The sequence below is a fragment of the Phoca vitulina genome, unplaced genomic scaffold, assembly GCF_004348235.1.
Source record: "Phoca vitulina isolate PV1807 unplaced genomic scaffold, GSC_HSeal_1.0 scaffold7, whole genome shotgun sequence".
Taxonomy (NCBI): domain Eukaryota; kingdom Metazoa; phylum Chordata; class Mammalia; order Carnivora; family Phocidae; genus Phoca; species Phoca vitulina.
The window spans coordinates 21,713,056-21,726,474 of NW_022589710.1; the positions used below are offsets into that span (position 1 = coordinate 21,713,056).

General features: G+C 36.5%; 1 protein-coding gene and 1 pseudogene across 1 annotated transcript in view; one reads left to right on the top strand and one right to left on the bottom strand.

The window, feature by feature from the left end:
- The window catches only part of MDGA2 (MAM domain containing glycosylphosphatidylinositol anchor 2), a 796,100-nt gene that overhangs the window by 415,383 nt on the left and 367,298 nt on the right, over positions 1–13,419 (bottom strand). The gene's annotated exons all lie outside the window — the stretch shown is intronic.
- Positions 2,697–6,589, top strand: LOC116632561 (annotated as a pseudogene).

A 13,419-nucleotide genomic window follows, 5' to 3' on the forward strand; every position in this document is an offset into this window, starting at 1 on the left:
CCCTCCCTGTGTGGCACCTGCCTGCCCACCAGCCAGGCTGCATCCTCCTGGTGACATCCCAGCTACTCAGATACCTTCAACTGCCTTAAATCCCAGTAAATGGAATTGTAGAGAATTGACACTCCGTAGCCTCAAATCTTAGAACTTAAAGCACCGAGATTTATTGAGGTCTGTAGATTCAAATTACAAAGTTTACTTTTTCACCTTCAGTGTTATAATCTCATTGTGGTAAGCGCTAAAGAAAAATATTCTGGCAGGCACGGTTAAATAGTGGTATGGAACAGTATTTTTCAAGCCCCTCTCAAAACATAATTGATTTATAATTTCTTATGAGAGGTCTTCCTTTGTATTAGAAAGATCTCTGATTTACTACTAGTTTTTAGTGTTTCAGTGAGGTACTCATTAAAAAAACTCCTACAGTAGAATGACTGACGGTGCTCTATATTTAGGACTATCACTATGATTGTCATCATGGGCAAAGGAGCTAGAAAGCTCCAACAAATTCACTGAAACTGTATCAGACCCTCTTAGTCCAACTCCCAGACCTCATGTCATTGCAGTGATCACAACACAGCAAAAACATTCACATTTGCCTTGTAATTATCTGGATATCCACTCACAGCCTATGTTTTAAGCCATCCTTACATTACATCTGACAATGATTCACCTTATCCTAAGTTTTATGCTTTGTCATTGGTCATGGTGTCTCTTTTTCTCTTTCACAAGGAAAAATAACAATACGACCCTGAGTTCAAAAACCCTAAGAAGCACTAACTTGTGACTAAGCCAGCCTGCCTCTGTGGCATTACATAGCTCTCAAAGTCATGTTCCATTTTGTCACAGATTTATCTAAAGTGGTGATATTCAAAGTACTTATTTCACAGAATTTACCATTTTTACCATTCCTTGAAACTAAGAAGAAAATTAAGAAACAAGCTCTTTAAGTCAAGATGTCCTTGGAGAATAATTTAATAACCAAAACTATTTCCAAGGAGTAGAGAGGTCCTATTTCTGAGCACCTCCCCTATATTTGTACTTCTGAGCCTCATCTCTATAGCGCTCACTAAAAACTCATGTCTTGCTGAAAATTATTTCACCAAGAAATCTTCACTTCTCTGCTTTCAAATCATTGCAAATTATCATGTCTTCATAATTCTTTCTTCCAAGTAAGTAAAAATAAATGGCTTAACTGTAGTTTTCAACATTTTTTAAAGCTTTTTGAACATAATAAAATTTGCTTCTGCTGGCAATGCTGAAAGAGGGCACCTTTTGAAAAATGTTCGATGTCCAATATATTCTCCATCTTATCTACAGCACAGGACTTAACTAAGTTTTCTACATCCCAAGTTTTACTTTCTAAGGGAGCTCCAAGAATTTTTCAATTTTTTCTTCCTAATTAGTGCTTTTCCTTGTCTTGCCCCTAGTCAATATCTTTCAGATTATATCTGCAAGTAGTTATCTTTGTTCAGTGGTGTGCTAGCAAATGTTTAACAACCAGTTCTCCAAACAAAAACAAACAAAATAAAACAAAAAGCCAATTTCTGTGGTGTAAATACTTCCAACAGAGTTGATTACCAATTAATTACCAAATTACCAATATAATGATGCTGAATGCAGAGTTAGGAAGAGATATCTCTACCACATAGATATACCAGAAATAAATAATGTCAAGAATGTTGATAATAAGACATAGTAAAATAATAAAGAAGTGACTAATTTTGAATATTTATTACCTTTGGTTTTAATATAACTTATTTAATCATAAGATCATATTTAATTTTTAATAACGTGTGTGTTTAACAATCATCTTTCACAAGCCATTAAGTGCTGGCTCAAGCATCTATTATGACAGCTAATCAAGATTTAAGCTTATACCTATCTTCATGATAGTAAAATCCATATTTTAAACATCCATCTAAATAACTGTACACTTTTTTTTATTGATTGCTGTATTTCTACTCATGGTAGTTGGTATGTTATTATCTTCTTTCAAGTTCATGGAGGAAAGACTAAATGCAGGGCATGAACTTGATATTACTGTGGAAGCCAGTGTTTGATTTTGTTTGGGGAATTACATCCTCTTTATACTGGCTGATTTATGATACGATAAGTCGTTCAAAAAAAAAAAAAAAAACTGGCTGGGCAAATCTCTGGAAAGTCCTAGAAAAATCGCAATGCTACTGTGAGGATCAGTGATGTCAGTATAATCTTTTCTCACTTCAGAAGCTTTCCATGTTAATACAGAGTAAACTAATGAGCCCGAGTTCCCAACAGCACAGAAGTTCAGTATTTTCTAATCGGGTACTTTCCAAGCCTTTAAAAAGAAAGCCACAAATCACAATACCTTCCACATAAAGTATACAGAAATCATAATCCTCAGCCTCCAAAAATCTTTACTAATATTATTGCAACTAATGTTATTAGTAGCAAACACTATTGCTAAGCACTGATGTGGTTATTATATATATTACCTCATTTAATCCTCACAACCACATGGGGGAGGTACTCCTGTTATTCTTTTATTTTATTTTTTCAAAGATTTTATTTATTTATTTATTTGAGAGAGAGAGTGAGTGGGGGAGGGACAGAGGGAGAGAGCGAGAATCTTAAGCAGACTGCACATTGAGTGCAGAGCCCAGTGCAGGCCTGATACAGAGCCTGACTCAGGCAGATCTCACGACGCTGACATCATGACCTGAGCCAAAATCAAGAGTCGGATGCTCAACTGACTGAGCCCCTATTATCCTCATTTTAAACGTGAGCAAACAAGAGAGGTTTACACAGACTAAATAACTAGCCCAAATAATGCTGGGGATAAAGCTGAAACCCAAACCCACGCCTACCGAACTCCCAAGCCCTTTCTTAAATCCACTATGTTTATTACACCTGTGATGTCTATCTCACTTGTACTCCATCCACCCAGTGTTCAAACCTGAAACCCTAAACTTATTTAATGTTGTTCAGCTTTTCACCCCTTATACTTACTTAATCACTAAAATCAATAGGTTATACTTCCAAATAGGTCTCAAATGTATTCATCTCTACTGCCACTACCTTATTCCAGGCTACCATCATCTCTGGCCTAGGAAACCGCCACAATCCCCTGCGTCCCCATGCTTAATCATTCTTCAGCATGAAGCTAGAATAATCTTTCTAAAATTAAAGTCAGATTCTGTCAATAGCTTCATTAAAATATTTCAGTGAGGGCTAGAGTGAAGACCAAAGTCCTTAAAAAGGATTTCCCCAAGCTCTTCACAATTTGCTCTTCAGGCTCTGACATTGCAATGTCCCCTTCTATAGTGACCAAATTCTGGTTCTCAGAAGGTGCCAAACTCTTACCAACTGGCTTTTGAACAAGACTTTCTTCTGCCTGAGGGGCTAATCTTCTGCTCTTACCCTTTTCCGATACTTCCATTGTGATCCGGTTAATTATTCAAATCTCAACTTAAAATTTCTAGTGCCTAGAACTACATATAGTAGGATTTCATGACTCTTACAGGAACATTTTCTCCAGCTAGGTTATATCATATATTTGTTCTTGTAGGAGAGAAGCTATAGGCCATTTGAGGTGATCCATTATCATCATTAACCATATTCATTAGTATCATTCTGCAAGTAAAGAACACAGAGATTGTTAGTTAACTTCCCAGGGGCCAGTTTCCTTATCCAAAAAATGAAAAGAATGGACCAGATAGTTTTTACAGAATGACTGTATAAAGAACATTTCTAAAAAAAAAAAAAAAAAAAAAGAAGAAGAACATTTCTAATTAGAGGACTTTGTACCTTCATTGAGATAATTTTGGGGACCAGAATATAAGAAGCAGTAGTAATAGCTCTTTCTAAGCAGCAAATAGCATTTTTTATGAATATTGAAGCAGTTTTTGGAAGAAGTCAGATAATTGCAAGATACAGAATATAAATATTTTATTGATGCTTGTTTCATTAAAATATCAGTTAAATATACGAGGGACTTGAGAATTAGGAATGCTCTGGCTCTTGCTCAGAGCACGCTTTTCAGATTTCAACATAAAATTCCCAAGTGTGTGACTCTTTGTGAGTACACAAATGGAAAAAAAAAATCACTAGGATTATGCATGTAATAGAGCCTTATCTGTGTAGGCACTTTTGAGGGGCTGTTTTCACCTATAAGCCTAGATACTTTCAACACACAACAAAAAGACAGATAGAATAAGGTCTGGAAAAACACTAATATTTTTTCGCCTTGCAACTTATTACATCAGCTAACATTTCCCTGTAGTTGTGATTATTACATTATGACTTGATTACTAACTATTACCGCCACAGTTGGAAAAGTAAAAGCCCGGCATGTGGCCATCTCCATTAAAGGAATATGAAATTCCGTAACAAGCTCTGAGGCTGCATGGCTGCTGTGGGGTTGAACTCAGAAGTGCATAAGTATCTACTTAAGATGCTGTTTGAAGGAGCACCCTAAGTTACATCATTATTTCATTTAGTTTGAACTGTACCATGGATTTTTCCATTAAGCAATATTAGACACTTAAACACTATACTGAGGTTATTCGTGCTCTAAAAAAAGGCAGTGTAATTTTTTTTCTACTCTCTTTCCAGAGGACGAGAATTTTCTATCACATGTATATGCAATCCTGGTTTTTTCCTGATAGAACAGACTAAGTGGTTACATAAACTAGAGAACACCAGTCATGTTAAAGAGGCATAACTGAGCAGAAAAGCATTAATATTCATGTTGGTAATATGAGCATATGCCATTTAGAAAAGCAGAGAGAAAAGAGCTTTAGTTGCTATAATTTAACAGGTCGAGGAAGTACAAAATTAAAAAAAAAAGTCAAATAATACTCAAAGCATATAGATTAATGTTAATGGGGAAAGGGAATTATGATACTATTTTACATCTATTCTTCTTTTATGTGTCACTCAAATGACAAGATGGCCCAGGATGAGAAGTGAGACCTGATGAAGTTTTTTTGACAGTGTTTTTAGGACAAAATCTAGTGATGGAAAAACACCAAACTACTTAAATATTTTAGAGGGGGATGATCATCAAGGCAAGAAAACTACAAATTATATACATATTTAAAACTACAAATTAGTAAATTAGTATATATTTAATTACGTGTGGGACAGATTGCATATATGTGTGTATGTGATAGTTTGTGTGTGAATATACACTCAAAATAATAGAGATATCTAAGGAAGATACGTTACTTGATTTGATTTTTAAAACCACGGAGGTTTGTTTACTCAAGTGACTTCTGCTACCATAATAGTGTGGAGAAAATCTATACTTAGCAGGATTAGAGCCTTTTTGAGATAAGGAGGTGACTCTTCCTCTTCTGTCATACTTGGCCATTTTCTTTCCTGTGTGGGATTCCTCACTTTAGAAGTGAAGGCATATCTCTGACAGAAGCCAGTCCAAGCTTGGATATCCTCACTATCCGAGAGAGGAACTTAAAATGGTTCCAAATCTCAATATCTACACCACTCACCTTCTCCTTCTCCCAAAGGCTTGGCTCAACCCCCCTTTCAATCCTCACTCCACTGATATTAGCAACGGCGTCACCTCTGAATTCCTTCCTTCCTTTTATTTTTAATCTTTTAAATGCACTTAGAAATAACCAATGTAATTCTGTCCTCCCCTGCCCCCTCCCCACCAATTTTGAAAAGAAAAGACCTACAAAAGCACAGGAAATTGTGTGAGGAAGTCTGTGGGCTCACTATCTAAAAGCTTGTGTCGTTAAAAAAGAAAATAATGGATGAAATTTAATAAGTCTAAAATGTGGTTCTAGGCCTTTTGACAAAGAGTCCATCTATAGAACAGGATGAGAAATGAGTACAAGGAGAACCTGGAAAAATGCAGTACCTGCAATTTGAAAAGACCTGGGAGCACCACCCTGTAAAGAGGCACCAGGTGGCAACAGGAATGATAAAGTCGGAATTCCCACCCCAGCCCCGTGGCCGGCTCCACAACCTTCTGATTCTGGACAAATCACAGAGGCTGAAGAGGCCGTTACTTTCTCCCTCTAGAAGAGCAACACCACTAATGTTAGAAAATAATTCTTTAAAACTTATTAAAATTGCTCTTCCTTTTGCCACCATCGCTGAAGTGCCAGTATCCAAAATGAAGTTCAGTCCCTTTGTGACTTCTGATGGGAACAAGAACTATAAAAGGCATTTCAATGTACCTTCCCACATTCGCAGTAAGATTATGTCTCCCCCTCTTTACAAAGAGTGGAGAGAGGAAACATTTGATCCAAGCCCATCCAAAAGGAGGATGTAGTAAAGATTGTGTGAGGATACTACAAATGTCAGCAAATTGGCAAGGTCATCCAGGTTCACAGGAAGAAAATGTCCTCTACATTGAACGAGGAGAGATAGAGAGCAGACGGATGGCACCATTGACCGTGTGGGCATTCACTCTAGCAAGGTGGGTATCCCTAGACTAAAACTGGACAAAGACCACGAAAAGATCCTTGAACGTAAAGCCAAATCTCCTCAAGAAGGAAAGGAAAAGGACAAATATAAGGAAGAAACAATTGAGAAGACGCAGGAAAAAAGTAATCTTATATATGCTTTAAATAAAAACTGTTAAAATGAAAAAATTATTGAAATTATAAATAACTATTAATAAAATTTTGCTTATAAATAACTCCCCCCCAAGCAAATATTTGTTCATTATTTTCCCCTGGATTTCTGAAATAATTTTATTTCTCCATTAAGAGTAACACTGTTTAATCTAGAACCTCACACTTAGTGAGTCACAGCATACTAAAAATCACTGTCCGTTAATTTGTGTTGATATTTTGCGATTTTGTGCTCTCCCAGTTTTTATAATCTAGACATTCATGAGTAATGATGCTTTGTTCTTCTCTTATAAATTATGCACATAATTGTGTGTTTTTCTCTTTACAAATTAAAACCCAAACCAAAACTTTGAAAAGCCAAACAAAAATGACTAGCATTTTTTTTCTTCAGTAAGTATGAAGTATATAAGAAATATAAGAACTGTTAAAGTGAAATTTAAGGAAGTAAGGGAGGAAAAAGGGAAAGGAAATGGCTAAGTAGAAGATGAATCATTATTATTCAATGAATCCTAACAAGCTATACACTATGCTAGGTGCTTTCCAAGGACTGTATGATATAGTTCTCACACAGCCCCAGGAGGAAGGTGACACGATTATAAATTGCTTAGACAAGAAACCTGAAATGAAAGCTAAAAGTCTTGTTGAAGATTCCATTGTGGGTGAATGGCAGACCTACATAGATAACCAAGTATGTGATCCAGAAGAGAAAGGAGAGAGAGAGAGACAGAGAGACTGGGATGAAGAGGAAGATAAGAAGTGGATGTTTCAGAGGTACAGGTCTGTGATTCAACAGTCTTACACAATTCACAGTGCTCACCATAGCACATACCCTCCCCAATGTCTATCACTATATGTTAAAAAAAAGAAGATAGTACGAAGGGAAAAATGAAGGGGGGAAAATTGGAGGGGGAGACGAACCATGAGAGACTATGGACTCTGAGAAACAAACTGAGGGTTTTAGAGGGGAGGTCGGTGGGGGGATGGGTTAGCCTGGTGATGGGTATTAAAGAGGGCACGTACTGCATGGAGCACTGGGTGTTATACGCAAACAATGAATCATGGAACACTACATCAAAAACTAATGATATAATGAATGGTGACTAACATAACATAATAAAATTAAAAATATATACATTTAAAGAAAAAAAATGAGAATTTGGATAAAACAAAAAAACAAAACAAACAAAAAACAAAAAACAAAACCCAAAAAAACAAAAATAAAAGAAGAGGATGGACAATGTTCCCTCCTTCCCCCACTCTCAAAGTCATATTCAGCTTATAAGCAATTCCCATGCTAGCGTTTACTCTGCTTCTTTCTCTGTTCTCCAATTATGGCTTTCAATGAAGGAAAGCAAAAGGAATAAAAATAATTTTAACAGAAATAACCTTGAATTTTCTTTTTTTTTCAAGTGAACCATTTGCAAAAATTGGCACTTTAAATACTGCTAGTAACAAATCATATGCAACCCATTTCACAGCTGTTTCCATCACTCCAGTGTGTTATCATAGAATTACCTATTAACACCTTTCTATTAAAAAGTCTATATAAAACAATATGCATATGAATAGGTTCCAGTGTTTGCTAATCAGTTAGCAAAATGCCATTAACTTGGCTTAGTTCAAGGTAATTAGTTACTATAAAAAATATAATTCCCCAGGTGCAAGGAGATGCACAGACCTACTTTCCACCGAACTAAGGCACTGATTTTTACTCTAAGGAGCCGTAAGCAATCTTTGGAGGTGCCCTAGGGGACAACTGTGGCTAGAGGTTGGGTCTCTTGACCCTCTTTTTCAACCCCTAATTAGCAGAGCAACTCTGTTCTTACATGATTTATATACTGGATTTTGAATAAGATTTTGGCTAAGAAACAGTTCATGTCAAAAAATCTTGAAAATCACTGAGGTAAGGGACCTTTATATTCTCCAAACATAATTTTGAATATAAAACCAATTAATAATTGTTACTTAAAGCTGTCTTCAAATCTCCCATCAAATTATATTCTGGTGTTATTAATGAAACTAGGATGACAATGAAGTCTTTTAGTAAAATCATATAATAATATCTGAGTAGCAGGGTTTTAGTGGCTCAATCTGCTTCTTTTGCTGAAGTACACTGAGACGAGGAAAAGTCAGAGCAAATTAACAATGTTTGAAAAGCTTAATGGTCCTTTAACCAAAGATAAAATAATCATAAGGTTTTTTAAATTTATAAGGTGTATATTATGAGAAGAAAGAAAAATGAGTCTGATCTGATTTGTCCTTCATAAAGTCATATTAATGGCCCAGTACACGCTGTGCTTTTTGTATGCAAATATTGATTATATGCTCTTGCAATTTGTCTTTATCATACACAACTTCAAGGCAAAACGTTCCCCCATTAAAAAAAAGAAAGAAAGAAAAAAGAGTATTGCACATAGCATTTTCTAACGTTTAGGAAGGGATTCTTCCTGTCTACAAGCATTTTAAACTTGGTGTTAGTATTATGAAATAGCTTCAAAAGACTATATGAATGTAAGAAATAATACAGTTAAATTCAGTTGTTTGCTTCCTATACCTGAGAAACTACACTAGGGCTCTGGCAACATAGCAATAGTAGACGGAGGAGAAGGAAGAAAAGGAAGAGGAGGGGAACCCATTTCTGAGGAATTTGGTTTAGTGATAAAGCCAGCCATATGGGGATTTTTAATGCGATATGGCTGTTAACATAAATATATGCACCAGCAACCGAAAAAGGGTAATGAGCTCGAATTGAGGTTTCAGAAAATCTTTTTTTCTTTCTTTTTTTTAAGATTTTATTTTTAAGTAATCTCTACACCCAACGTGGGGCTCGAGCCCACAACCCCGAGATCAGGAGTCCCATGCTCAATGGACTGAGATAGCCAGGCGCCTCTCAGGAAATCTTTTTCTAGAAGATACCGTTAGGTTCAGGGCTTTGTTTTTAAGAGCTCTATTAAGATATTTTTGAGGAATAATTCACATACTCTACAATCCACTCATTTAAAACTTGCAATTCAATGTTTAATATATTCGCATGGCTGTGTAACCATCACCAAAATCAAATTTTAGAACATTTTCGTCCCTCTAAAAGAAACCCAGTAGCCACTAGCTGTCACTCATCATCTTCCCCCACACCACTGCCTTCCACTCCGACCCCACCAGCCCTGAGCACCCCTCTAATCAGCTTTCTGTCTCTATGGATTTGCTATTGCATATAAATGGAAGTATACACTATGTGGTCTTTTGTGACTGAGTTCTTTACTTAGCATAGAATTTTTAAAGTTCATGCTGTTGAGGCATGTAGTATTTTATTACTATTTTATTGCTGAATAACTTTCCATTGTATGGATATACGATATTTTAACCATTCCTCTGTTAAGGAAATTTTGGTTGTTTCCATTTGGGGGATGTTATAAGTAATGCTTCAAGAACATCTGTGTCAGGGGCCCTAGGTGGCACAGTTGGTTTAGCGATGGACTCTTGATCTCAGGGTCCTGAGATCGAGCCCCGCACGGGATCATGACCCGAGCCGAAACCAAGAGTCAGAAGCTTAACTGACTGAGCCACCCCTTGAAGAGCTACTTATATACTCTGTATACAAGTTCCTTATCATATATACGATTTGTAAAAATTTTCTCCCACTCTGTGGGTTGTCATTTCACTTTCTTGATCTTATTTGCAACACAAATGTTTCTAATTTTGATGTAGTCCCATTTATCTATTTTGTTGTTGCTGTTGTTCTTGCTTGTGCTTTTGGTGTCACATCTAAGAAAACATATGAGATTAGGCCTTGCATGATGAGTGAGAAAGAACCAAATTAAGAATAGTAGAAGCTCATTCCAGGCAGAGGTAATAGGACAAGCAATGGCACGGAAGCATGATACACTGTGAAATCCTCTTCCATTTGTTTAGAACAGAGAAGAGGCCCGCAGAGCCATACCTAGCAACTTAGGCACAGCATCATAGCAGTTTTAGGATGTACAATGTAGTCCCCAGAAGGGTATTATTGACATTATCCTATTGCTAGCTGCAGGTTAAGCTCATTTAAAGGAGTACATGTGCTGAAAGAAGGTCCACATAATGTAAACATTTAAAAAATATCTCTATTCCTTCAAATAATTAGAAGATTTGTGCCCTCTAATTTGGAGGCCCTGAGGCAAAGTCCAGTTTACATATCCTAGTTTTCATTCTGGATTCTACACTGTATCTCGGAGACTGACAAGTATACCTTAAGAGCTTTTTAAAAATATTATCGTTATATGAAAAAAAAATGGTAAGATACCTGTTCTTCCTCAGAACCCAGTATTTATTTGTACCCCTCTTACAGCTTTGACCACACTCCTCCTTATCTTAACCTCTGATTAGAGTCTAAGCTCCTTGATATTCCCTAGCATGTCTATTTTCCATTCATTTATCTAACAAATAAATATTTACCAGGTTTAGATCACTGTGTGCAGGGTACATAGCCAGACCAAAAGCCACAAGGGCCAGGAAGACGGAGTTGTAACTTACATGCAGAGCTCCCCTTCAGGGTCAGGGTGAAGCTACTCACAAAGGGTCTATGCCTGATGTCACAGGGCTGATGTTGCTTTCTCCTCTTCCCCACCCTGCTTCCCCACTCCTTTGTTTACCATTCTCCCCTATCAGCACTTCCTTAACAAATCACTTACACACCACACCTCACCTCAGGAATTGCTTTTAGGGAACTTGAACTAAGACCCTAGGATAGAAGAAAAACAGTGAAAATGATATGCAATGAGGATACACAATGAACAAGATGGATTTACATTTTTCAAGGAAGCTAGACTTAGATACCTATTTACACAGTGAGACCATCTTTACAACCTTGCTCTGACTAGCTAGTAGAGATGCTCCATAAATACGTGTGGGGTGAACAATTGTGAGCAATTATAAAACACATTATACCCAATGACTAATTCCTATGCCTTTGATTGGGCAATACTAAGCAGAGAGGGGTTTCAGAGAAGAAATCTACTTAACTGCAGAAAACAGGATTAATATTAATTAGTGGAAATTAAGTGTTATCAATTATGGCAAAGTATATAGATTACTTGGACCTAATCTGCCAGAACTATGAAATGTTTCTCCAACAGAAATGAGAGGAGCAAGAAACACAGCAGGAATTGGACGAAGATGAATTCAAAGCTCAAGAAGGCTAAATTGTTCATGCACCATTCTTGAATGTTTGGGCACCAAGAATTAGATAGCCCTGAGCATGCTGACAATCCTATCACCCCAGTTTTCTTGGAAATGCTGATAACTATGAACCTCAACCTAAGTAACCTAAGTAAGTAATTTCTCTGTATTTGTGCCGCTGTGTGATAAAGTGAGAAGCCCAGAGATGAAGTGAAGAGGAAGAAAAAGAGGCAGGAGAATTGCAGGCAGTAGCTAGCAAAGGGGGACAAGCAGAGTTAGAGAAGGAACACTCAAAGCTATAGAAGGCAGTAAAGGATAGAGAAGGGAAAGAAAACCAGCTCATGCTTAAAATCTACATAGCTAGAAGAATGAACGTGGAAAACCAGAGAAGTAGCTGCGATAACAGGGAGTGAATTTAATATGCAAAATAATAGTAGTAATAATGAAAATATGACTCTTGGAAGATATTTTGTTTGATCAAGCCAGAACGGATACTGTAAGCCTGGCAGTGGTGTTAGGAAACACTGCCCCCTAGAGGTCCTCTGTGTACTCACAGAGACCAGTTTCCCTCACAAATTGACCAGGAGCCTAGCGACAGACTCAAGACTTGCCAAGCATCCGAGATCGCCAGTGAAGTCTCAGACTGGGCCCCAAATTTTGGTCCAATCATCTAAAGACCTGCACTAGGCAGTGAGCTTACTGAAGGAGGCCATATTAGAATAAGGTTTTTTTTTTTTTTTTCTTTTTCTAATCCCCAGCAAACCCTTAGGAGTACTACCCGCTTAAGTTATAGTAAATACGTGCATATGTACACAATTCAAAAGAAACAAGAAATATATACAGTTAAAAATAAATTCTCTTCCCCGTATTCTCTGCCTCCCACCTCTCCTGCTTAAGATAGCACACATTGTTCTCGTTTTTGCATGTTCTTTCAGGGCTATTTCATGAATTTTTCAAACAAATGCTAGCACTCTGTTTTTCCACTTGTCTGATCATCCTCCTCCCCACAACCCATTTAACAATGTATCTTGAGACAGTTTGAAATCAAAACATACGGGAGGACCTTATTCTTTTTAATAACTGCATAATATTCCATTGTACCCTTGTTAGGTTTTGTTGTTGTTGTTATGGATTTATTTTTCTAGTTCTCTACATCGCACACTAAAGTTGTTTCCATGTTTTTGTTACTACAAAAATGTTGCAATGTAAATTCTTGATAGACATATGTATGTAATATGTAATATTAGAAACACATGTGAGTTTGCCTTTATGATGAATACACCAAAATGAGGTAACTGTCAAAATCTAGGTGTATTATTTTTAATTGTACTTCCAAATTGACCACAAATTTAACAATTTATGCTCCTACTAGCAGTATAGGAAACTGTTCATTCCCTCACATATTTCAGATACTGCATTATCAATTGCATTTTATCTTTGTCAACAGATTTTTTAAGTGTATTTTCAACTTTCATCAACCTTTTTATATAAATGTCAGACTAAGCTAATTTTGGTCTAAATGACATTTGTCTTTTTTTTTTTTGCACATTCACGTTATTTGACCATACTTGTCTTCAGTTGTAGTACTTTTTCTTATATATGCTGTGATTTCTTTTGTTGAAATATTACTTTGTTTTGGATATAAATTATAAATACTGTAATATTCTTTTCTAGTTTGATATTT